Below are 22,504 nucleotides of genomic sequence, written 5' to 3' on the forward strand. Positions count from 1 at the left end.
CTGGTCTAGAGAAGGGATTCTCATCCTTGAGCCTGCATCAGAATCACAGACTGTGACTTAACTGTTAGGCCTGTTAAAACACAGACTGTTGAGCCTAACTCCTAGATTTCTGATTCAGTAGATTTTGGGTAGAGTCCCAGGATTTAAATTTCTGACAAGTTTCCACATGATCCTGATGCTGCTGGTCCATGAGCCAGGCTTTGAGACCAACAGGTTTAGAGAAATAATAAAACATATTATGTCCTAAAGCCACAGATGAAAATTCATAATGCACACTACTTAGGTATATTGTTTTACTTTTGTTGATATAATGTGGATTTACATTCTAATTGATAATATTAGTTCATTATTAAGGAGGGCACATGTTGCAATGAGCACTGGGTGTTATATGCAAATAATGAACCATGGAACATTACAACAAAAATTAATGATGTACTGTATGGGACTAACATAATAAAAATAAATGAATTCCTAAAGCTTCTAAAAGCATTGTCATTAGACAGTACAATAAGCAGACACCAAACTACACTTCCCCTACTTCCCCATAAAACCTGCTCATTAGAGAAAGATTTTTTTTTTAATAAAGGAAAAGAGTACCTTCAGCTATTACTGTTGTTCCATGGAAAAACACAGACCTTTAGGTGCTAAGAGTTCCCCAGCATGACCATTTACCTGGGCTGTTGGAAATCTGACCTGAGGGATCTTCTGTAGTCAGGCTTCTGGTATGGAATGAGTCAGTCATGGGAGTAAAAGGTACAGCGTAGGGAATATGTCAATGATATTGTCATGGTATTGGATGATGACAGATGGTAGTTACACTTGTGGCAAGCATAGCATAAGGTATACAGATGCTGAATCACTATCTTGTACACCTGAAACTAATGTAACATGGTGTGTCAACTCTGCTCAGTTAAAAAAGAAAAGAAAAGAAAAGCAGGTGATTCTGGAATAAGAAATCTAAAAAAGACTGCCCTGGGTCCTCACTGGAAAAGACTCTGGGAGTTTTCCTGATAACCAATATAGTTGTAAGCTTACACAAAGACTTATCCCTAGATGATAAGAACTGGAAGAATTAAACCAGTAAAAGTTATAAAACACAGTTTTTCCAGGGAACCTCTGAAAGCAGATAGTGCATAGAAGATAACTGCCTGAAAACTAGCAAAATAAAAACAAAACCAGAAATTCGGATAAATTGCTCAGCTTCCACTAAAGACCACAGAAACAAGATTCTACTAATAGTCCCATTTTTCCTTCACATGTTTATGTCCTTTCTTGTTCTGATTTTTTATTATGTTATCTTTTTTCCAGTTTAAGGTTATACAATTCTGATTTTCTGTAAATATTCCCCTTAACTTCTAATTAACTTCTTTATGTTTTGTTTTGTTTTGTTTTTTGTTTTGGGAGACAGAGAGGAGAGGGTCAGAGGGAGAGAAAGAGAGAATCTTTTTTATTTTTTTATTGTGTTATGTTAATCACCATACAGCACATCGTTAGTTTTTGATGTAGTGTTTGATTGTTTTCATATAACACCCAGTGCTCATTACAACACATGCCCTTCTTAATACTCATCACCAAGCTCACCCATCCCCCTACCTTTCTCCTTCCAAAACCCTCAGTTTGTTTCCTGATCCCATAGTTCTCTTGATTCATCTCCCAATCTGATTTCTCTCCCTTCATTTTTCCCTTCTCTTGATGCCTGCCATTCTATTCCTTATGTTCCACAAATAAGTGAAACCATTTGATAATTGACTTTCTCTGTTTTGCTCATTTCACTCAGCATAATCTTAAAGTAGGCTCCAGCCCCGTGTGGAGCCCAGTGTAGGGCTCGAGATCAAGACCTGAGCTGAAATCAAGAGTCCAACACTTAACCTATTGAGCCACTCAGACCCCAGCTTCTTTAGGTTCTAAGGTAATTCCATCTTAACTCTATAATTTATTTCTTTCAAGCTACTGCTAATGCAGTGAACTTAAAGAATTTCTATACATGGCAGCTCCTGGGGAAAAAACCCACAAATAATGGACATATATTCAACCAATAATTTTGAATTTAATTGTGAACAATGATATTCTGGTCAACAACTAGCCTTTAGGAAGGAAGATTAGGATGATACTATTGATAAACATTCTTGGAATGTTTCCAGGAAAAATAATTTTCTAAAGTTTTGCCAGCAGGAATTAACCAATTTGGTAAAAATTATCAAATATTATCACTCAATCTTACCACATGAATCACTCCAACACTTGGTCATACTAGTTTTTTTGTGAGCTTTCAGAGGTATTTCCTTGGTAGTAATACTGCAAATCTGATACCGAAACCTCAAACATTTGCTTTAAAAAAAAAAAAGATTTATTTATTTGAGAGAGCAAGTGAGTAGGGAGTAATGGCAGAGGGAGAGAATCTGCAAGCAGATTTCCCGCTGAGTACAGAGTCCCACATGGGACTTGATCCCACAACCCATGAGATCACAACCTGAGCTGAAACTAAGAGTGGGATGCTTAACTGACTGAGTCACCCAGGCACCCACCAAAGAGGCTCAAACATTTGAAATCTTGAGGTATCCTAACAAAGTCATGCGAGGTTCAAAATCCTTAGACATAGAAAGAAGTAAAGATGGTACCATACTGTTATATTAATCTTACCAATAATTATACTCTTTTCATACAATATATAGAAGAAGGAAATGTCCTTGTCCTGTAAAGATGGACAAATAAATATTCCTGAGGATCAGAAACTATTTGCAAAACCCACAGCATTAGCAAATTTAAACATACCTCATGAAAGTCTCTAACCTTCTTATCCTCTGAGGGAATCACATTCTTTTATGCTAAGCCAGGACTGTAGGAATCTTAGGCCATGCCAGTGTATCTCTCCCCAATCCCTCAGCAGACTATGCGTCCTCTCAGAGAGTCTGAAAATGTCAAGTACACCTGGAATTATACCTGCTAGCCGATGAGAACTGGAACTGGATAGCCCATCATCTATTACTGTGCTTCCAACTATCTATCATAACAAATAACACATGTCAAGCTGTATAGCAACATCACACTAGTTTATGCACTTTAGCCCACAGAGTTAGGTGTAATAAAATAGCCTTGGATTTTCTTTGGTCAACTGGTGGAAATCTGTGCCATTGAAAACACACTGAATTAACACCAAAGGTGAATTAGAACAATCTAGCCTAAGATAAATAAAATCCTACCTGACTTCAAACTGTTTCTTCCTCTCCTAAGTTAGTTTCCCTCGGAGGCAGTGAGGACTTAAATGAGAGGGACACCAGTAAAGAGCACTGAAGAAGGTCCTGAGCTTGCACATTAGCATAGAACCTGCTACTATCCTGTGTTCCTGGCATCTTCTATAAGGTCCTTCCCTCAGAATTTTCATGGTGCCCTCCCAAACTTCCATCTATCACAGTAAGTCTAAAAATCTAGAGTAATTATCCTTTCTTTCTTTCCCTCTCCAAAGGCAGCTATTTTAGAAGTGAGAAGATTTATCTCATCTACCTTCTATGATTCAGGTAAAGGTATGTGGATCTAGTTCCTATTGATTCATAATCTGCCATTCCTGGCTGTTTCTTGGTCTTCCCTCCAGACGAAGGTACCTATCAACATCCTCCACTTGCGGGGGTCACAGATGCTGCAGATGCTAGAAAAATCCTTGAGGAAGAACCTTCCTGAGTCCTTCAGTTGAAAATGGGTCATTCTTAAGGAAACAAGCAGTAAAACTGTACCCAGTGCCTCTAAGCCAGGGTATCAGTGGAGGTCTGGTGGGAACTGGAACTCCCATTACCATAATAACAGGTAGACTCTATCTGATCTCACTGAAGGCTGAATGGGAAACCTGGGCTTCTATCTCCAGCTTACAGTAAGGAGTATCCCTCCCCTTCCTACTTCTTCCTCTGTCAGAACAGTGTCAGAGAAAGCCAACCAAAATGGAAAATTTAAATAATATCCAGAGTCTCATAACATACTGTCCAATATGTCCAGGATTCCATTTAAAAACCACTTATCATTAAAAACCAGGAAAAAAATGCAACTTGACTGAAAAATGAAAAATCAACAGATACTAACAGTAAAATACACAGATTTTAGAATTAACTGACAAGGATTTTAAAGCATCCATCATAAAATGTTTCAATGGAAAATTTCAAAAGCACTTGCAACAAATAAAAAACTGGGGAGTAGAGAGAAGAGAGTTTCAGAGACCTATTGGACTATATTAAAAGGTCTAGCACTTGTATTATTATAGCCCAAAAAAACAGAGGATACAGAGTGGAACTGAAAAAGTATTGAAAAAGTAATGGTTGAAAATTCCCCAAATTTACCAAAATGCATGACCTTACAGATTCAAGAAGCTTAGTATAATCCCAACATCATAAGCCCAAAGAAATCCATGCCAACATATATAATCAAACTTCTGAAAACTAAAGACAAAAGAAAAGATCCTGAAAGCAGCAAGAGGGAAACAATACCTTATTTACTGGGGGAAAAACAATTTGAATGGCAGCAGATGTGTTATCAGAAAACATGGAAATTAGATGAATATGTTGTAGATAATTCAAGGGCTAAAAAAAACCTGTCAACCCAGAATTCTATACCCAGCAAAAATATCCATCAAGAATAAAGAGGAAATCAAGACACTCTCTGATAACGGAAAACTAAGAGAATTTGTTTCCAGCAGACCTAGCCTAAAAGAATATTTTAAAGAAATTCTCTAAACAGAAAGGAAACAACAAAAGAAGACATTTTGGAACATAAGAAGAACAGAATGGAAATTATAAATGAGGATAAATACAAAAGACTTTTATTCTTAAATTTTCTATATTATATTTAACTCTTGACATAAAAATTGTAACTGACCAATGTGGTTATCAATGTATGTAGAAGGAATACTTAATATTATATAATACATAGAATCTTACTATAATTGAAGGAGCGTAATGGGACATCGATGTTGAGAGAGGTGAGAGTGGTTTGACTATAAAGGGGTAGCACTAGGGGTGGTGGTAATCCTGTATCTTGATTATGGTGGTGTTTATATGAATCTACTGGATAAAATGCCATATGTACACATTGTGACAATGTCAATTTTGCTAGTTCTGACATTGTACTACAGCGACTTAAGATTTACTATTGGGGAATATTGGGTGAGACTGGATAGGACCTCTTTGCATTATCTTTGCTACTTCATGTGAATGAATAAAAGTTTAAAAAAATGAATGTTGGTTCATCCATATTATAGAATGCTATGCAGTGATTACAAATCATTTTTATTTTTTTAAAAGAAATATGGTTAAAATGTATTTATTCAATGAGAGGGCAACATATCAAAATCAAATATATCTGAAAATTTTAATTTTTATAAAATGTATTGTGTTTGTACATGAATGGAAGGAAATCTATTAAATTTAGATCTTATTAAGTTTTACAGTGGGAGAGTTCATGATTTCTATTCACAAATTATAAGGTCTGAAAATTTTACCAACGAATATTTTTTAAAAGATATATTTATTGGGGCCCCTGGGTGGCTCAGACAGTTAAGCGTCTGACTCTTTTTTTTTTAATTTTTTTTTTTTATTTGACAGACAGAGGTCATAAGTAGGCAGAGACAGAGAGAGAGGGAAGCAGGCTCCCTGCTGAGCAGAGAGCCCAATGGGGGGCTTGATCCCAGGACCCTGGGATCATGACCTGAGCCGAAGGCAGAGGCTTAACCCACTGAGCCACCCAGGTGCCCCAAGCATCTGACTCTTAATCAGCTCAGGTCACAATCTCAGGGTTGTGAGACTGAGCCGCATGTCAGGCTCTACCCTCAATGTGGAGTATGCTTGTTCCTCTGCCTGTTCCTCCCCCTGCTTGCACTCTATCTCTCTAAAATTAAAAAAAAAAAAATCTTTAAAAGATATATTTATTGAGGCAAAAATTAAAACTTAAAAACTATTTGGCATAAATGCTCATTAGGTACCTTCTAATCATAAAACTTCACTATTTCGTGGAAGTAATCCTTGTGCTTATCAAACACAGCTCTTTCGCATCCCTTCCTAACAAGCTGGCTCTCTCCCTTTCTTGGAATGCTGCAGGTTTATGGGACCATTTTTCACAGAACCAGGGAAATCCATTCAAGCTAAAGGCCCTACTGGACAAAATACCTGATTTTAACACTCTCAGGAACAGGTCAGGTGCCAGGTGTGAAATGAATATGCTTCTGTGTTCATATTTTCTATGTGCCTACCATGCCCCTAACAATGTGATAGACTCTAGGGATACAGAAATGGATCACAGTGATAATGAACAAGTCCTTGTCCCCCAAAAATCCACAGCTTAGAACAGAATATAGGTAAGTCCACAGACTAATTACAACATGGCATGAAATGTGCAGAAACCAAAGAATGAATGAGATAAACAGCACAGGTAGAAACTGAATTAAAACTATATGCAGTACACTTCCACACTCATTCATTGTTTTGATTTCAAAATAGGCCCCCAACACCATCCTGCTGATGCTAAAGACCAGACACACTTTGTCATTTCTTGCATCTGTTTTGTGGGAATAGAGGCAACCAATGGAAGGATGTGCTAACTTAAGATTATGTTGATTGCTTAGGCAAGAGGCTGGTCTTTTTTTAAATATGTTAGAGGAAAATTAATATACTAGGCTATAATTAATATAGAAGGCTATACTTCCAAATTGTAATAAAGCAATAATAATTTTTAACTCCTAAGGGAAAAATCTACTTCCTACCTTTGAAAATGCCAACTTTTATATACACATAGATATGTATATAAATATATAAAGACACTATATATAGTTACATACACAGACACACACCACATCTTCTTTATCCACTCAAGTTGATAGACATTTGGGCTGTTTCCATAATTTGGCTATTGTAGATAATACTGTTATAAACATCAGGGTACATGTATCCCTTTAAATTAGTATTTTTGTAAACCATACCAACTCATTCACACTAACTCACAACTTCTCATTGTGATACTGCCTTTCCATTGAGATGCTGCATGTTATTGAAACCTATTGTCATTAATAAGGCCAATAAAATGAGGCAGAAAAAAATTGTATGTGGTGGAGGTTTCAGGGAGATATTCAGAGATGCTCCTAGTGGAAATTTTACCAAAGCTGGATGCTGAAATAAGATTTTTTTACATGGTGGCAGGGTAGGATGAAATTCAAAGCAGAGAAAATAGCAACTGCAAAGCATAAGGCCTGAAAAAAACAGAGTAAATTAAGGAAAATTAAGGAGTAAAATGACATGGTTGCATTTTTAATTTCTCTCATCAAAGAAAGATGTCATTTTCAGTGTATAGATCTTTCATCACCCTGGTTAAATTTATTCCTAAGTATTTAATTATTTTTGATGCTACTATGAATGGAATTTATTTTTTTTTAGTTAGTTCTTTGTTAATGTATAGATATACCATTGATTTCTGAATGTTGATTTTGTATCCTGCCACTTTACTGTATTCATTCATTAGTTCTAGCAGGTTTTGGTCATTTTTAGTATTTTCCATATAAAGATCATTTTATCTGCAAACAACGACAATTTTACATCTCCTATTTCTTTTTCTTGTCTGACTCCTCTAGTTAGGACTTCTAATACCAGATTGAATAAAAGTGGTGAAGTAGGCATCCTTGTCTCCTTCCTGATCTTAGATGCAAAGCTTTGAAGCTTTCACCATTGACTATATTAATTATGGGTTTATCATATATGGTCATTATTATAATGAGGTATGCTCCTACCATACCCAATTTGTTGAGAGTTTTAGTAATGAAAAGATGTTTTACTTTGTCAAATGCTTTTTCTGAATCTATTGAGATAATCATATAAATTTTACCTTTCCTTTTTTTAATGTAACATATCACATTTGTTTATTTGCATATATTGAACCACCCTTGCATTGCAGGAGTAAATCTCATTTGATCATGGTATATGTTCCTTTTAATGGGTTCTTGAGTTTGGTTTGCTAATATTTTGATGAAAAATGGTAGGAAGACATGAAAATATTTGAATAAATATTGCATGAATAAATATTTTCCAAAGAAGACATCCAAATGGCCAACAGACACATCAAAAGATGCTCAATATCACTGATTATCAGTGATATCAGGGAAATATTAATCAAAAGTACAATGAGATATTACCTCACAACTGTCAGAATGGCTCAAATCAACAACACAAGAAACAATAGGTGTTGGAAAGGGTGTGGAGAAAGGGAAACTCTCTTATACTGTTGATGGGAAAGCAAACTGGTTCAGCTATTCTGGAAAACAGTATGAAGGTTCCTCAGAAAGTTAAAAATAGAATTACCGTATGATTCAGCAATTGCACTACAAGGTGTTTACCCAAAGAATACAAAAATACTAATTCAAAGGGATACATAAACCCCAATGTTTAAAACAGCAATATCTACAATAGCCAAATTATAGAAACAACCCAAGTGTCCACCAACTAATGAATGGATAAAAAAAAGTGGTATACGTATACTATGGAATATTACTCAGTTATTTAAAAAAGAATGAAAACTTGTCATTTGCAATGTTGTGGATGGAGCTAGAGAATATGATGATAACTGAAATAAGTCAGTCAGAGAAAGACAAATACCATATGATTTCACTCATATGTGGAATTTAAGAAATAAAACAAATGAATATTGTTCTATCTTCTTGATAAATTAACCCTTTTATCATTATATAAGACCCTCTTTGTCTCTTGTAACCATTTCGGGCTAAAGTCTATTTTGTCTAAATACAGCGACCCCTGCTCTCTTCTGATATCCATTTGCATATCTTTTTCATTCCTTCACTTTGAGTAGAAGCGTTTCCTTAAGGATGAAGTGAGTCTCTTATAGGTAACATATAGTTGGTCTTTTTTTTTTTTTAATCTATCTAGCCACTCTATGTCTTTTGATTGGAGAATCAATCCATTTACATTTGGAAGAATGAACAATAGCTAAGAACTTATTAATGCCATCTCATGATGTTCTGCTCTTTGTAATTCCCTTGTTCCCTTTTTCCTCTCTTGTTGCCTTCCTCTGTAAAACTGATGATTTTCCAGCATGGTACTGGCACAAAAACAGACACATAGACCAGTGGAACAGAGTGGAGAGCCCAGATATGGACCCTCAACTCTATGGTCAAATAATCTTCGAAAAAACAGGAAAAAATATACAGTGTAAAAAAGAGAGTCTCTTCAATAAATGGTGCTGGGAAAACTGGACAGCTATATGTAGAAGAATGAAACTTGACCATTCTCTTACACCGTACACAAAGATAAACTCGAAATGGATAAAAGACCTCAATGTGAGACAGGAATCCTAGAGGAAAACATAGGCAGTAACCTCTTCGATATCAGCCACAGCAACTTCTTTCAAGATATGTCTCCAAAGGCCAAGGAAACAAAAGCAAAAATGAACTTTTGGGACTTAATCAAGATCAAAAGCTTCTGCACAGCGAAGGAAACAGTCAACAAAACAAAAAGTCAACCCACAGAATGGAAGAAGATATTTGCAAATGACAGTACAGACAAAAGGTTGATATCCAGGATCTATAAAGGACTCCTCAAACTCAACACACACAAAACAGACAATCATATCAAAAAATGGGCAGAAGATATGAACAGACACTTCTCCAATGAAGACATACAAATGGCTATCAGACACATGAAAAAATGTTCATCATCCCTGGCCAGCAGGGAGATTCAAATTAAAACCACACTGAGATACCACCTTATACCAGTTAGAATGGCCAAAATTAGCAAGACAGGAAACAACGTGTGTTGGAGAGGATGTGGAGAAAGGGGAACCCTCTTCCACTGTTGGTGGGAATGCAAGTTAGTGCAGCCACTTTGGAGAACAGTGTGGAGATTCCTCAAGAAATTAAAAATAGAGCTTACCTATGACCCTACATTTGCACTGCTGGGAATTTACCCCAAAGATACAGATGTAGTGAAAAGAAGGGCCATATGTACCCCAATGTTTATAGCAGCAATGGCCATGGTCACCAAACTGTGCAAAGAACCAAGATGCCCTTCAATGGATGAATGGATAAGGAAGATGTGGTCCATATACACGATGGAGTATTATGCCTCCATCAGAAAGGATGAATACCCAACTTTTGTAGCAACATGGACGGGACTGGAAGAGATTATGCTGAGCGAAATAAGTCAAGCAGAGAGAGTCAAGTATCATATGGTTTCACTTATTTGTGGAGCATAACAAATAACATGGAGGACATGGGGAGAGGGAGAGGAGAAGGGAGTTGAGGGAAACTGGAAGGGGAGATGAACCATGAGAGACTACGGACTCTGAAAAAGAACCTGAGGGTTTTGAAGGGTTGGAGGGTGGGAGGTTGGGGAACCAGGTGGTGGATAATAGGGAGGGCACGTATTGCATGGAGTACTGGGTGTGGTGCAAAAACAATGAGTACTGTTACGCTGAAAATAAATAAATAAATAAATACTTTAAAAAACCCCACAAAAACACAAAAAAACTGATGGTTTTCTGTAGTGGTAAGCTTTGATTCCCTTCTCTTACCTATTCTAAATCTACTGTAGGTTTTTGCTTTTTGTTGTCATGGGGCTTACATAAAACATAGATATAATGATCTGTTTTACTTTTTTAACAACTTAACTTTGATCACCTATCAAAACTACCCTTTTAGTTCCTTTCCTTTTGTTTTCATTGTCACAACCTACATATCCATTAACAAATTTGTACTTATGCCTCTTTGTAATATTTTTGTCCTTTAACCTTTATATTTAAAGTGCTTAATCACTACCAGATTACATTATTAGATCATTCTGAATCCAACTACTTATATGATTACATTTACCAATGTGTTGTATTTTTTCATGTTTTCATGTTACTAATTAGCATTGTTTCATCTCAGTTTAAAGATCTTTCAGCATTTTAAAAAAGATTTTTTTTAATTTTTATTTTATTTTTTAAAATTTATTTATCTGTGAGAGAGAGAAAGAGCACACAGGCAGGCAGAGTGGCAGGCAGAGGGAGAGGGAGAAGCAGGCTCCCTGCCAAGCAAGGAGCCCGATGTGGGACTCAATACCAGGATGATGGGTTCATGACCTGAGCCAAAGGCAGCTGCTTAACCAACTGAGGAAACCAGGTGTCCCAAAAGATTTTATTTTTAAGTCATCTCTATACCCAATGTGGCGTTTAAACTCACAACCCTGAGATCAAGAGTTTCATGCTCTACCAACTGATCAGTCCCTGCATTTCTTTCTTGTTCCTGGCCACCTCTAAACATCTTGGTTTTTGCCAGTCTAGGGTTGAAACAGAAGTGGGATTTTCATGTAGTGCCTCCAAAGTCTGGGGAAGCTGGTTATTCACCCTACTATTTCTTTCCTGGTTAGGGGGCAGAGAAAGCTAGGGAGTTTCCTCTTGGCATTGAGCAATGCCAGCCTGGGGGGATGGATAATGCAGGCAAAAAGAATCTGTCTTCTTCCTCTTTTTGTACAGTTGGTCTTGGGTTTTTATTCCACAGTGCTGCTGAAGGTCCTCAAGTGGACTTCATAACTCTCCCAGAGTTATTTTTGTTCATGGGTAGATGTCTAATTGTTGATCTTTGTGGTGGGACAGAGGCTGGTGTCTCCTACACTGCCACGTTGGTGACATCGTGTTTAAAAATAGTTTGATCAGTAGTATCCTTGCTGAATAGGAAATGTATTTTTCTTTAATACTTTCCAGGTATCATAGGGGAAAATAGCTTTCTGATTTTGTACTGCTTGAAGTAATATCTTCCTCTTTTCTTCAATAATCCCATATCAGTTTTGAAAATTTTGCCAGATATATTTGAATGAGTATGTTAGTTTCAAGAAATTACAGTATGTTTAACAAAGGTATGATTTCTTTTTAAAGAAGAAAGCATATTTAGTTCATCCTTTTCCAGGTTACATCATTTAGAGATGGACATTGTAATCCTATTATCCGTATCAATTTTAATAAAGACGTGTTTTTAAACCTATATATTTTAAAAATCTTTGCCCTAAAGCAAGATGTGTTCTTTTGGTCAAAGACTGTGCTAGTCAATTATCATTTTCCATAAGCTGGCTGGATTGGGTTGGTCACAACCTCAAGTCTGGCTGCTGATGCTAGCTTTATTTGGACTGGTTTTTTGTTAACTGCTGATGGAAGCAGATTGAGCAACGTAGAAGTCACAGTGTTCTCAAGAGTAGAAAGAAAAGGCAGTGCATAGTCACTTCTCAAGCTTCTCAATAAGTTTTAGGGAGATAAGGAAATATGGTCATTTTTGTTTGTTTGAAATTGTAAAGCAATAGCTGAGTTAGGAATAGTTTTGTTCAAACATTTTTCGTTATTAATTAAATAAGGGAGTCCTTGACCCTACAATGTAAATAATTCCTAAATAAACTCAATACACCAACACAAAATACTAATAGTTTAGTATTTAAAAATATCACAGTATAATGAAATCCTGAAAACTAGTACAGCAATCACTAAGTACAAACATTTTGGTTGATTTTACTTTTCCCAACCCAAACAGGAGATGATGGATAACCTTGATCACTACACCAGTACTTACCAAAGACACTCCAAGAAATACCAGGAATTCCTAGGCTCACCAGAAGTCATCAACTGGACCCATTTGTAGATTCAAAGTACAGGGACTGGATGTGTGCTGGCTGTTGATATGTTCTGTGTCTACAACTACAGGGTCACGTTTCATTTTCAACAGCAGCCCTACATCCCACCTATCTCTTCTCCAAGTCTATGTCCAATCTTTATCTCAGCTGCCACCACCTCCACTGAACCAAAACTTGAAGACTGCATCATCAGGTTTTTATAGGAAATCACGAGCCATATAATTTTCTAATAGCTGAAGACTTGTGACTTATTCTCCAGGATCTAACAGACAGCATGAATAGGAGAGAAGAGCTTCCCTCTGTCTCATTTCCGTTTTTTCATTCTGTCACATTTATAGAGGAGGAATTCAGTGGTTAAGAATATGCTCTTTGGACTCAAACTACCTAAGATTGTGACTTTGCTGGGACTGTTACTAGCTGTGTGATCTAGGGTAAGAAAAAATCTCTCTATAGATAAGGCTTTTTTTTTTTTTAAATGAGGATTATGGTAATACCCCCAATATAGAACTATTTAGCGATTAAATGAGATCTTGAATGAGAAGTGCTTAGCAATATGCCTTTTTTCCAGTTAGGTTTTCAAACCATGCCCACATAGTGCCTTAAAACAATATTAATTTTTAGTTCTCAATTTTGTGGGTCAGCAGATTGTACTGGACCTAACTGGGTAATTCTTCTGCTTGTCTCTTCTAGATTCACCCATGTGGCTGCAGCCAGCTTGGGGTATCTCTGAGCCAGGAAGACCAGGTTAGTCCTAACTCCATGTCCGGCTGGTGATGCTGGCTTTGTCTGGTCTGGCTGCTGAAGGAAGGGGATTGGGCAACATACAGAAGTCATAGAGCTTCAAGGGCATAAAGTGAAGGCAAGCCTTCATGCAATCATTTTTCAAGCTTCTCACTGAGAAATGTTTTTATTGTTCCACTGGCCAAAGCAAGTTTTGTGGTCAAGCCCAGACTCAGTCCAACAGGGAAAATCAGGACAGTGAGGAAGGAACAAACTGAGTCCATTGTAGACTTTGAAGTCCAAACTTCAATAAAGTTTGATTATTATGTTTACACCTCATGCCCTGTGACAGCCACAGCTGTCATGAATTCATGTCATATGTTCATGAATTGTAGTGTTATCCCAAATTTAAATTTTAAACATGTGGGAGTGATTTAGCATTGCCCTACAAAGGCCACGTCATGACCAAACACATGGTTTGATGTTAAACCCACCAGCTTTCCAGTTCCTGGGCAGCTTTTCTCTGACACAGAAATAAACAGTTTCATCTCCTATGATTTCTCATTTTCCCTGTGCAGGTTCACAGTCCAGCCTGAATGAGGTGATAGAAAACGTTGCAGCTGTAAGACTAGGCAAGCTCCAGCAAACACAATGTGTTCTCTGTACGATCTCTGAGAGAGCAAAGAAGCTGGTTCCTTCCCTGACGGATGCAAAGAATTCAGCATCAGCGGTGGTAAACCCAAGTACATGGGAGTTTGACAGCAGCTTCTCTCCACTGTCCTATCTCTACTATGGATGGAGCCTGCATATTGGGTTTCGAAGACTGCCACCAAAAAACCAATACAAACTAGAGTGGCTTAAAACAACAGAGATGTATTCTTTCACAATTCTGGAGGCCAGAAGTCTGAAGCCAAAGGATCAGCCACCCCATGTTCCCTTCAAAGCCTTTAGGAGATAATCTGTCCTTTTTTTTTTTTTTTAAGATTTTATTTGTTTATTTGACAGAGAGAGAGATCACAAGTAGGCAGAGAGGCAGGCAGAGAGAGAGAGAGGGAAGCAGGCTCCCTGCTAAGCAGAGAGCCCTATGTGGGACTCCATCCCAGGACCCTGAGATTATGACCTGAGCTGAAGGCAGAGGCTTAACCCACTGAGCCACCCAGGCACCCGATAATCTGTCCATTTGCATGGACCCACCTTTTGATCCACTTATACCTCCCCAAATCCTCTTCTGGATTTTGCTCTGACCTCCCTACAATCCATTTTCTGCAAAGGAGCCAGAGTAATCTTCTTTTTAAAAATGTCAATTAAGCCTTGTTCCTCCCCTGATTAAAAGACTCTAGTACTTACCTCTCACCTTACAATCATGCTAAACTCCTTAACAGTCCTGTAAGAGCCAGCATCCACCTGCCTCCTCAGACCTTGCCTCATCTCTTGCTTACTGCCTCCAACACCACCAGTCTTCCTCCTGCTACCTGATCATCACAAGCTCGGGCCCTTGGAATCAGCTCTTCCCTCTGGCTGGGGTATATTTTCCCCCTGACCCCACCTCATCTTTGCATACATGACTTCTTTTGTTGTTCAGGACTGCTCCAATCCCACCTCACCAGAGTCCTGGCTAACCACTCCCCCCCCCACCTAATGTCACCTTCCAGTTATTTTCCACACAGGGCAGGTTTATTTTCCTCATATGACTTATAATTATTTGAAATTAGCTGCTGTAGTTAACTTACTTATTTGATGTTTGAATCTACAACCCCCTAACCCCAAACAGTATTACAAACCCCACAAGAGCAGACACCTTCTCTGCCTTATTCTCTGATAGGTCCTCAACAGCTGGAATAGTGCCAGGTACACAGCAAGTGGTTACCAAATACGTGTTTAATGAATTCACGTCACAGAACAAAAGATTTCCAATAAAGGGAATTTAAACAAATTATATATTTCCCCCACTGATGTCCAGTCTACCACTGAACAGAATTAAGAACTGATGTGGAGATTTGATCTGGAGACTCCCACTCCCATGACCCTCTGTGTGTTAGTGCACATGGAAGAGCTTTACCCACACTGTAGCCCACTACAACCCAGAAAGCACCTCCACCTCTAGAGCATCCCTGGATCCATTTGTCATTGAAAGACAGACAGGACAAGAGACATTATAACCATTTTCCTGATGGAAGACAGGTCCAGTTGATGGAACAGCTTATCCAGCTCACGGGGTGGTTAAGAGCATAACTGGGGCTCATGTCTACATCTCCTGCTTCCACACTGTGGGCTCTTTCCAGGAACTTCCCGAAGCCCTTCTCCACCCCTTCAGCGGACTTCAGACTTCAGTGTTCTGTAAGGGGGGAGCTGCCCGCACTGCCCCTCCTGCCTCTCCCTGGACTTCAGCTCTCCCACAGTGGCCAAGGAGCCTCTGAGACCAACAAAGCTCTGGTTGGATGTGCATTGAGGCACTTCTCTAATTGTTTATAAAACATTTTTCCTTCCGTGTGAAATGAGGATAAGAATGCCTGTCCTATCTAGCTTGAGGCTTACTGCAGCTAATTTCTGTGGGATGCTTACTAACCTGCCATTACTGGTTCTAAGCACCCACATCCGTTGGCTTTCAGCTGCCCAGTGATTCTGTAAAGGAGGTATGACTGTCTATAAGATGAGGAAGCTGAGGAGGAGAGAGATGGAGTCATCTGCTCAAAGCCACACAAGCAGCCAGATTATGAACCCAGCCACTCCGGCTGAGGAGCTCAGACCCTGAGTACCTGTTCCTATTTGCCTCTTAGGACAATCTGGGGGGAAACAAATATAACATTTCATAGTATGTGTGATACTATGGGCTGTTCTTTCCCCTTGTTCCCAATAAAATCAAGAGATGTTTCAACTCTCCTCCCTGGATATTACCCACACTTCTTTGGTGAATAAATCCTGGCATTCTGGTGGCAATGAGAGGAGCCAGAGATCCATCGACTGTTGATTCTGGGCCGTTCCCCACCTTCCGCCTGCTAGGGCAGGAGGGGACCCCTGTATCCTGGAGCCTGATGGACCAGACAGGTAAACTGTGGGTGGCGGGTAGTGGGGCTGAGTACCGGGTCCAGAGCCTTGTGTCCTATGTCCCCCTTGCCCATTTCCAGGCTCTAGGACTGGAAGGAGCCAGCCACATCATGCAAAGCCTGAGCCGCACCCTGCAGAATGTCCCCATGCTCTGTGATCGGAAACAGTGGTACTGTGTACCTCTCTGATGTGCCCCTAAACACAAGACAGTACTGGGTGAATTGTTGGCGGACAGATGGCTGGATGGAGAAGAAGAATCAACTGTAATCAGTGGTAACAGAGTGGACTCCCAGCTCTGGGGAAGCAATGACAGTGAGCAGGACAGCCTGGGTCTCTATGCTCAACTACATCACAAGATCCTCTCAGTGTCCTCTGTACAAAGCAGGCCAGACGCTCTTTGTCCCATTTTATAATCAGTTCCATGCTGTCCAGGAACTCCTAGCTCATGGACCTTTGCCAGTTGGCCAGGAAGTTGTAATATTTTGTGGGTTCTATGATTTTCCCCTTTGGCTTTCTATAGCTTTTTTTTTTCTTTCTTTGATTATTGACTGGATAGTGGCCTGTCTTCTGAGTAGAACTTTGCTAGAGAATGCTTTCCAGGTCATCTCTCAAGCCTTGTATTATAATCATGTGAAATACATTAAACACACACACACACACACACACTATACATATATGCTGAGTGGAGAGAATTAAAAGAAAAACACAAGACTGACCACTGTTAATATCTTCCTTTGCAACTCCCACCCATGAAAGAGATGAAGGCTGAGAGCTTCCTTAAACACCCCCACCCAGGCCCCATATAATAGAGAGATTACTTGTTTGGTTGCAGCTGCTTAATCTACAGGGTCCATGAAGGTTGAGAAATGTAGGAGAGAAAGAGGTAAGGGTCTATGACCAGGGACAGGGTTGTGGAGACTGTATAGGGTGGAGCCTGGGGTCTCACTTGGCAGCAGCACTCTGCTCCGAGATATTTGAACCCTCTGCAATGCCAGTGAGGTCCTGAGGGAGTCTCACAGGTGGAGAGACCACCAGAGAAGTCACCTGAATCTCGCTAGGAAGACTACCTCCAAAGTGCTGAAGAAGCAGAATCTACTTGAAAGAGAAAAGAAAGAATGTCTCCAGTTTGAGGCTTGGGACCACCACAGCCCAATTCTTTAACCCAAAGTAAGAGTTGTATTTCTTATTCTTGAGAACCAGCTGAAAATCACCACCAACTCCAGAAGTGCTCAGAAGTCAGCAAAAGCAGAGGGGCTTGTGACACTGAAGTAGGGAGAGAAGATTGCCATGGTGGGTTATTAGAGTTGTTGACTCTAACAGGAATCAGGAGGACACAGGAGAGGGAAAAGGTTTGTGTGTGTCACTATGATGGGATCCAGCTAATCTGACATATGACGATTAAATCAGCAATATCACCTTCAAGAGGGGAATGCTCACTAAAGCTGCATTGCAGGACTGGAGTTATAAACATTACCCAGTTCTCCTGTCATATAATTTTTCCACTACATTCAGGCTAATAAACTGAATGGGCTTTAAATTATTTAGATGTATAAATATATTTCTCAATTTAAATGTAGAGCCCCTTGAATTTTTCTTTCTCTTCTTTTCTTTTTTTTTTTTTTTTTCTTTCCCTCTCTCTCTCCCTACCCCTTCCCCTTCCCTTCCTAGAGCCTAGCTGTGTGGGCTGGGTGGATAAGCTGGCCAGTCTCATTTCAGTTACTTGGGTGTGAGCCTGAAGACACAGATGGCCAAGTTGTGGGGGATCTGGGTTGGCGGTTCTCATGGACCAATCTCTGGTTCCAATTCCGCTACAAGCTCCCCAGCAGGGGTACTGGAAGCCACCTGCAAGAACCCAAAACCATCCACCTGCAGCTATAGCGCCATGTTGATGGCAGAGTTGATGGGGTTGATGGCCAGGTCCAAGCCATGAACACAGATCTCACTACATGAGTTCTGACCCACACCCCCTCTGTCCAGCAGCTCCTGACAGCAGTCTTCATGTGGACATAAATGTTACTGGGTCTCCAGGGCGGGCAGTGGGGGAGCTGCTCCCAAAGGGTGTGCTCCACTGAGTCCAGCTCAGCTTCCACAGCCCTGCGGGGCTCTTGGTGGCCTCTGTGCTGCCTGCCTCTCCCTGGTCCGTGTGCCCTTGCCCTCCATGCACACAGGGCCTGCTCCCCCGCCAGGACACTCAGCACGGCCCCCGACCCCCAAGAAGGTAGGAGAAGGAAAGCACATGATGGGAACTCCAGGTGCCAGGCACCCTGCTAGCACCAGGTCCTGAACCCACTTCTGAGTGAGCACCAAAATGCATGGGTTCTAAGAAATGCAAATAAAGCACACCTATGTAGCTAATGAAATGTTTCATTCTTTCATAGTCTTAGGACCATAGAACTACTAAGGATATTTAAAATGAATAGAATTTTGGATATTTCACATGGCTTTATCAGTATCCTCCCAATGCCACCCATCCTTGAGTCAGAAAACACTTCTACCTAAGTGGACACCTTCAGCCAAGGAATCAAAATTCCCTTCAAAGGAACCACCTGGGCACCCCTAAAATAAAATTCTCTCCAAATGATGACTTGAGCCCTACTACTCAGTGGGAGAATCAGTAGAACCTGTAGGATCTTATTTGGAATGGACATTCTCTGTTGTAATTTTGTTCCTGTTTATATTTAAATTCTCTCTTTGTTCCACTAGAAAGGAAAGATGATGCTCAGTTTTATCTTTTGTCTTTTTTTAATTTAAATTCAATTAGCCAACATATAGTACATCATTAGTTTTTGATGTAGTGTTCAGTGATTCATTAGATGATCACTTTCAAACATTAAAAGTGTACAAGTTGGGGGCCCCTTGGTGGCTCAGAGGGTTAAAGCCTCTGCCTTCAGCTCAGGTCATGGTCCCGGGGTCCTTGGGACCCACATCAGGCTTTCTCCTTGGCGGGGAGCCTGCTTCCTCCTCTCTCTCTCTCTCTCTCTCTCTGCCTGTCTCTCTGACTACTTGTGATCTCTGTCGAATAAATAAATAAAATCTTTTTTAAAAAAGTGTACAAGTTGCTTTTTTCCAATAAAAGTAAATTTGCACACACAAAAAAATAAGTGTTCCACTAGAATCACTGCCAACACGCCCATGAGGCTGCTTAACCAGCGTCAAGGACAGTGCATGTAACTGGTAGAATCCATGTCTTATGTCCATGTCCTGGCTCTACACAAGGCCTGTAGTCAACATTTCCAACTACTTCAATATTGGGAGAGTGGAGAGGATGGGAACATGCTCCAAATATTTAAAAAAAAAAAAAAAAGGCTTTTACTTTTGAGTGTCTGAGATAGAATGACAAAGGCAAGAGATAGTAAACCCTCCCCCAACACATACCATCCATCCAGAATGGATTATTCTGAAACAAATTCCAGATATCATATCACTGCACCTGCAAACACTTCACTATGTGAAGATGACTTTTGAAAATATACCCAATGCCATCAACATGGATAGAAGAGTTAATCTCTTACTGTTACAGAACATCCTGTCAGCGTTCAATTTACCTATAAGCTTCTCTTTACGGTTCATTTGTTTGAATCAAAATTCAAATAAGATTTATTACTCCTTTTTATTTTTATTTTTTAATTTTTTTATTATACTCAGTTAGCCAACATATAGTAGATCATTAGTTTTTAATATAGGGTTCAATGATTCATTAGTCGCGTATAACCCCAATGCTCATCACAACACACGGCCTCACAACACACATGGCTACCCCATCCGCCTACCCACTTCCCTTTCCACAACACTCAGTTTGTTTCCCAGAGTCCATAGTCTCTCATAGTTTGTCTCCCTCTCTGATTTCCCCTCCTTCAGTTTTTCCTCCTTTCCCCTATGGTCCTCTGTGTTATTCCTCATGTTCCACATATAAGTGAAACCATATGATAATTGTCTTTCTCTGATTGAGTTACTTCACTTAGCATAATCCCCTCCATAATCCCCATAATCCAATTCCATTCATGTTGATGCCAATGGTGGGTATTCATCCTTTCTGATGGCTGAGTAATATTCCACTGTATATATGGACCACATCTTCTCCATCCTCTCATCTGTTGAAGGACATCTCAGCGCTTTCTACAGTTTGGCTATTGTGGCCATTGCTGCTATGAACATTTGAGTGCACATGCCCCTTCTTTTCACTACATCTGTATCTTTGGGGTAAATACCAGTAGCACAATTGCTGGGTCATAGGGTTGCTCTATTTTTAACTTCTTGAGGACCCTCCATACTGTTTTCCAGAGTGTCTGGACCAGCTTGCATTCCCATCAACAGTGTAAGAGGGTTCCCCTTTCTCCACATCCTTGCTAACATTTGGTATTTCTTGCCTTGTTAATTTTGGCCATTCTAACTGGTATAAGGTGGTATCTCAATGTGGTTTTGATTTTATTTCCCTGATGGATAATGATCATGAACATTTTTCATGTGTCTGTTAGTCACTTGTATGTCTTCTTTGGAGAAGTGTCTGTTCATGTCTTCTGCCCATTTACTGACTGGATTATTTGGTTTTGGGGTGTTGAGTTTGAGAAGTTCTTTGTAGATCTGGGCTATAGGCCCTTTGTCTGTATTGTCATTTGCAAATGTCTTCTCCCATTCTGCAGGCTGTCTCTTAGTTTTGTCGACTGTTTCCTTTGTTGTGCAGAAACTTTTTACCTTGATGAAGTCCAAAAAGTTAATGTTTGCTTTTGTTTCCCTTGCCTTTGTAGAAGCTTCTGGTTACTGCATATGTTCTCCTCTAGGATTTTGATGGATTACTGTCTCGCCTTGAGGTCTTTCATCCATTTTGAGTTTATCTTTGTCTCACTTCTTTTTAAATCTCCATTCAAATTATGTGTTGAGAAAAACTGTCCAATAAACTTTCCCACATTCTGGATTTGTTTAACCTGTTCTTCTAAAGCCTGTGTGTTGTTTAACCTGTTTTCAACAAGCCATAGTCTCTGCACTCTCTGCGAACTTGTTAACTAGATTGAGAATCTTACTCAGGATCAGGTTTAATTCTATAGCAAGAGCACTGCATAACTGGGGCTGTGACCTTCCTACTCCATCACATTGGGGGCACATAAAGTGTGACTGTCTCTCTGTGATGGTTAGTATTGATCAGTGGGTCCTAACTTTTTGTTAGGCTTTTCCAACCATTATAAAGTTCCCCATCAGCTATTCACTTGTTAGTTTTAGGAGTCACCGATGACATTCACCTGAGTGCATTCACTTACAGTTACAAAATGGTGATTTTTTAAAAATTAATAGATTTTTTAAAAAAGATTTTATTTATTTATTTAGACAGAGGTGGTAGGTGGTAAAGGGAGAGGGGGAGAGAGAGAGTCTCCAGCAGACTCCATGCTGAGCATGGAGTCCTACTGTGGGGTTCCATTCCATGACCCTGAGATCTGAGCCAAACCAGAGTCAGATGCTTAACCCACTGAGCCACTCAGGTGCCCTAATAAGCTTTATTTCTTAGAGATTCCTGAGCAGAGTCTAAGAATTTCCAGGTAATGCTGGTGATGCTGTTTGGGGGGCCAACCTTTGAGAATCACTGCTCCAAATCAAAGTCTAGGTGCAGGCTCCACAGCACCATCCGGCGTTCAGGCAAGCTGGACCATCGATGCTGTTTCCTTCAAAACCATGCTCCAGAGAAGTGCCATCCAGCAGACACATAACACAAGCCAAAATTGGTGATACTCTGATTCTCTCCTCCCTTCCGCATTCACCAGCTAGAATTCTCATCTAAAGAGCTGTCCCATAAGACTTGTTTGGTGAGACAGCACAGTCAGAATCAATTAATGGTTTCTTTCATTGGGAAATTATCTTAAGAGATCAGAACCTGGGTTGGTCATTGTTTTGGGGCTTTCTCCAGCTGGATATGAAAAATATGCGGAATCTGAGAAATACATATTTGCACTTTCTTTTTCCTAAGGGAAAAATTCATCATGAGTTCATACAGGTATTTCCAATGCAAGTTTCAGATTACATGATTTTAATTTTATGTCTTTGTTTTTCTTTATTTGTAATTGTTCCCTCCTACAGTGAAAATCCTGGTTACTAATGACATTACTATAATTATTTAGATTATT

At 39.6% G+C, this 22,504-nt stretch overlaps 2 pseudogenes; one reads left to right on the top strand and one right to left on the bottom strand.

Annotated features, from left to right (window-relative positions):
* Positions 1-12,532: 12,532 nt before the first annotated feature.
* On the top strand, positions 12,533-16,582 carry LOC123948566 (annotated as a pseudogene).
* A 1,528-nt stretch (positions 16,583-18,110) lies between these two features.
* On the bottom strand, positions 18,111-19,592 carry LOC123948568 (annotated as a pseudogene).
* Between the last annotated feature and the right edge of the window lie 2,912 nt (positions 19,593-22,504).

Source organism: Meles meles, chromosome 8, assembly GCF_922984935.1.
Source record: "Meles meles chromosome 8, mMelMel3.1 paternal haplotype, whole genome shotgun sequence".
Lineage (NCBI taxonomy): Eukaryota > Metazoa > Chordata > Mammalia > Carnivora > Mustelidae > Meles > Meles meles.